This window comes from Triticum dicoccoides, chromosome 1A, assembly GCF_002162155.2.
Source record: "Triticum dicoccoides isolate Atlit2015 ecotype Zavitan chromosome 1A, WEW_v2.0, whole genome shotgun sequence".
Classification (NCBI taxonomy): domain Eukaryota; kingdom Viridiplantae; phylum Streptophyta; class Magnoliopsida; order Poales; family Poaceae; genus Triticum; species Triticum dicoccoides.
This window is the reverse complement of record NC_041380.1, coordinates 123,591,757-123,596,841: the sequence shown is the minus strand read 5'-3', so window position 1 is coordinate 123,596,841 and position 5,085 is coordinate 123,591,757.

Here is a 5,085-nt window from a genome sequence, read left to right as displayed (position 1 = left end):
AACTAGGGATGAAGCATCTATCGTTGACACAACTAAGGTCTCATCAGCTTGTTCGTCTGCTTGCGGGGCCCGAGCTTGCCAGATCTAGTTCCTTCTGAAGTGCTCTCAGTTTCGTATATTATTTTGTCGGCGCGTTTATATGCACTGGTGGCAACCTTTGATGCCCAGTGTATGTAATCCGCGGTCATGTTGCGCTTTATTATCACTGGGTAGCGAACTTTGATTCCTAATATTCTATAATTTCTTTGTTGTATAGTCTAGGTTTATTCTTTGGTCGGTATGCTATAATTTAGGCCGGAAGGTTCAGTGGATCTCAGTGTTGTCGGTCTTCAGGCCGGCTCGTTACTCATATGGGCCAAAACGTGGGCCTATAATCATCTTGGGCCATTAGCAGGTCTAAACCTATAGTAGTTTCCCGCCTTTAACAGGCCATGGGCTACATATTTACTGTAGTTACACTGGGCTTCCTACGGGCTGTAGAAACAATGGGCCTTCTACGGTCCGTAGAAACAATGGGCCTTCTACGGGTCGTAGAAACAATGGGCCTTCTATGGCCCGTATCATCAATGGGCCTTAGACGGGTCGTATGATCGATTGGCCAAACATGGGCCCAAAACAGACCGCATTATGGCCATAAATGGGCTAGAGTTGGAGTCGTCTGTTCATGGGCCGACCATAACGGGTCGTCGTTAATAGGCCGTATTTGATGACGCTGTGAAAACGGCCCAACGTATTAATGGGCCACAAACGGGACAACTGTAACCACGGGCTGAATTTGGCCCACAAGCAGAAAATGGAAGTAACGGGCCGTAAGTAACCGAATGCTGGAAATGAGCCCGAGAATAAATGGGCCCTGAGAAGGCCGAAATATAACATGGGCTGCAAACGGCCCAATGGATTAATGGGTCGTTAATGGGTATAAAGTGATACACTGTTCATTACGGGCCAGTTTCACCACAGACTGTTAATGGGCCAAGAGTTACTAAGGGCCTCATCTGGGCTGAAAGATGTCATGGGCCATACATGGGCCGGAACTTAAAATGGGCTGGAATCATATTGGACGACCTAGATGACGCTACTGGGCCTAATTCAGATAGGTTGTAACGGGCCCTGGGTTAGAGGGCTGTAAATGGGCTATATGCGAACATGACATTAACAGGCTTTCCGTGGGCCGGCCCACCACCTTTTGACCAAGTCAAATGGACCGGCCTTTTCACAGGAATGGGCCTCTGTTGGGCCGTGCCACGTGTCGACATATCATAGGCGCCTTCTGTCCAATGAGTGGATGACATTTGTCCCAACGGTGAGCCGACACGTGTTTCCTCCATCCAAAGATGATTTTACACGTGGAAAATCCCCATTGGTCGGGGCTGTTAACGGGTTATCAGATCCAAAACCGGACCCGATAGCTTAACGGTGTTCCGTTATGGTGGATGCCACGTGTCGGTCACCCTTGACGAAAGCACTTCTATGACGCGTGATTTATCATCATGGAAGTGGACATTTCCGTGATCATAATTTTGGAAATGTCATGGAACACTTCTACGACAGCACAGAGACTATCTTGATTCTGTCATAAACTTGTCATGGATGTACATGCATGACAAAAAATGCGACCTACTGTGACAAACATGTATCATCACGGAAGTGTATTTTTTTTTGTAGTGTTATGAACTTAATACTCTAGATGCATGCTGGATAGCGGTCGATGTGTGGAGTAATAGTAGTATGTGCAGAATCATTTCGGTCTACTTGATATGGATGTGATGCCTATATTCATGATCATTGCCTTAGATATCATCATAACTTTGCGCTTTTCTATCAATGCTCGGCAGTAATTTGTTCACCCACCGTATTATTTTCTATCTTGAGAGAAGCCTTTAGTGAAACATATGGCCCCCGGGTTTATTTTCCATCATATTAGTTTCTGATCTACATCATAAGTTTCCGATCAACTCTTTTCGCAATCTTTTACTTTCCGATCTATAAACCAAAAATATTTACGTTATCGTTTATCTATCTCTATCAGATCTCACTTTTGCAAGTAACTGTGAAGGGATTGACAACCCCTTTATCGCGTTGGGTGCAAGTTGTTTGATTGTTTGTGCAGGTATTCGGTGATTTGTGTGTGGTCTCCTACTGGATTGATACCTTGGTTCTCAAACTGAGGGAAATACTTATCTCTAGTTTGCAGCATCACCCTTCCCTCTTCAAGGGGAAACCAATGCAAGCTCAAGAAGTAGCAGAAGGTTTTATTCATGTAAATAGAACAACTATTATTCTCTAACTTAAATGAATAACCGTATTGTAATGAACATGTTCTAATCATATTCATGCTTAACGCAAACACCAAATAACATTTATTGGGGTTCAACACTAATCCCGAAGGTAGAGGGAGTGTTTGATGGTGATCATATCAACCTTGGAATCACTTCCAACACACATCGTCACCTCTCACTTAACTAGTCTCTATTTGTTTTGCAACTCCTGTTTCGAGTTACTAATCTTAGCAATTGAACCAGTATCAAATACCAAGGGGTTGCTACGAACACTAGTAAAGTACACATCAATAACATGTATATCAAATATACCTTTGTTCACTTTGCCATCCTTCTTATCCGCCAAGTATTTGGGGCAGTTTTGCTTCCAGTGACCATTCCCTTTGCAGTAGAAGCATTCAGTTTCAGGCTTGGATCAAACTTTGGGCTTCTTCATGGGAGCGAGAACTTGCTTGCCATTCTTCTTGAGGTTCCCTTTCATTGCCTCACCCTTTTCTTAAAACTAGTGGTCTTGCTAACCATCAACACTTGATGCTCTTTCTTGATTTCCACCTTCACCGATTTCAGCATCGCGAAGAGTTTGGGAACCGTTTTCGCCATCCCTTGCATATTATAGTTCATCACGAAGTTCTAGTAGCTTGGTGATAGTGGCTAGAGAACTTTGTCAATCACTATCTTATCTGGAAGATTAACTCCCACTTGATTCAAGCGATTGTAGTATCAAGACAATCTGAGCACATGTTCACTGGCTGAGCTATTCCCCTCTATCTTGTAGGCAAAGTACTTGTCAGAGGTCTCATACCTCTCAATACGGGCATAAGTCTGAAATACAAAATTTACCTCTTGGAACATCTCATATGTTTCATGGCGTTCAAAACGTCTTTAAAGCTCTGATTCTAAGCCGTAAAGCATGGTGCACTAAACTATCAAGTAGTCATCATATCGAGCTTGTCAAACATTTCATAACGTCTGCATCAGCTCCTGCAATAGGTATGTCACCTAGCGGTGCATAAAGGACATAATTCGTTTGTGCAGCAATGAGGATAATCCTCAGATCACGGACCTAGTCCGCATCATTGCTACTATCATCTTTCAACTTAGTTTTCTCTAGAAACATATCAAAAAAGGGGAGCTATATCGCGAGCTATTGATCTACAACATAGATATGCAAAACTATTAAGACTAAGTTCATGATAAATTAAGTTCAATTAATGAAATTACTAATGAACTCCCACTTAAATAAACATCCCTCAAGTTTATCTAAGTGATACATGCCAAATCAACTAACCCATGTCCGATCATCACGTGAGATGGGGTAGTCATCAATGGTGAACATCTCTATGTTGATCATATCTACTATATGACTCATGTTTGACCTTTCGGTCTCCAGTGTTCCAAGACCATGTATGTACATGCTAGGCCCGTCAAGGTTAACCCAAGTATTCTGCATGTGCAAAACTTTCTTACACCCGTTGTATGTGAACGTAGAGTCTATCACACCCGATCATCACGTGGTGTCTTGAAACGACGAACTATAGCAACGGTGCATACTCAGGGAGAACGCGTTTATATTGAAATGAAGTGAAGGGATTATCTTATAATGCTACTTTCGTTCTAAGCAAAATAAGATACATAAAAGATAAACATCACATTCAATCAAAATATGTGACATGATATGGCCATCATCATCTTGTGCTTTTGATCTCTATCTCCAAAGCAGTGTCATGATATCCTCGTCACCGGCTTGACACCTTGATCTCCATTGTAGCGTCATTGCGTCGAGGTCGTCACGCCAACTATTGCTTCTACAACTATCGCTAACGCATAGTGATAAAGTAAAGCAATACATGGTGCTTGCACTTCATACAATAGAGAGACAACCCTAAGTCTCTTGTCAGTTGTCGATATTAAAAAATATGATCATCTCATACATCAACATATATCACATCATATCTTGACCATATCACATCACAACATGCCCTGGAAAACAAGTTAGACGTCCTCTACTTTGTTGTTGCAAGTTTTACGTGGCTGCTACGGGCTTCTAGCAAGAACCGTTCTTACCTACACATAAAACCACAACGGTGATTCATCAAGTTTGCTGTTTTAACCTTCTTCAAGGACCGGCCACAGTCAAATTCGATTCAACTAAAGTAGGAGAAACAGACACCCGCCAGCCACCTTTATGCAAAACTAGTTGCATGTCAGTCGGTGCAACCGGTCTCATGTGCGTGGACATGTAAGGTTGGTCCGGACCGCTTTATCCCACAATACCGTCGAATCAAAATAAGATGTTGGTGGTAAGCAGTATGACCATCACCGCCAACAACTCTTTGTGTTCTACTTGTGCATATCACCTACGCATAGACCTGGCTCATGATGCCATTGTTGGGAAATGTTGCATGGAAAACAAAAAAAATCTATGCTCACGCAATGATCTATCCATGGAGATGCATAGCAACGAGGAGGGAGAGTGTGTCTACGTACCCTCGTAGACCGTAAATGGAAGCGTTCAACAATGTTGTTGATGTAGTCAAACTTCTTCGCGCTCCAACCGATCAAGTACCGAACGCACGACACCTCCATGTTCTGCGTTTAGCTCGGTGACGTCCTCCGCCTTCTTGATCCAGCAAGACGGCGAGGTAGTAGATGAGTTTCGACAGCACGGCGGCGTGGTGACGGTAATGGTGAAGTGATCTCCGCAGGGCTTCGCCTAAGCACTACAAAAATATGATCGAGGGAGTAAACGGTGGACGGGGGCACCGCACACGGCTAAGACAATGTTGTGTTCTTGTGTGGCGCCCCC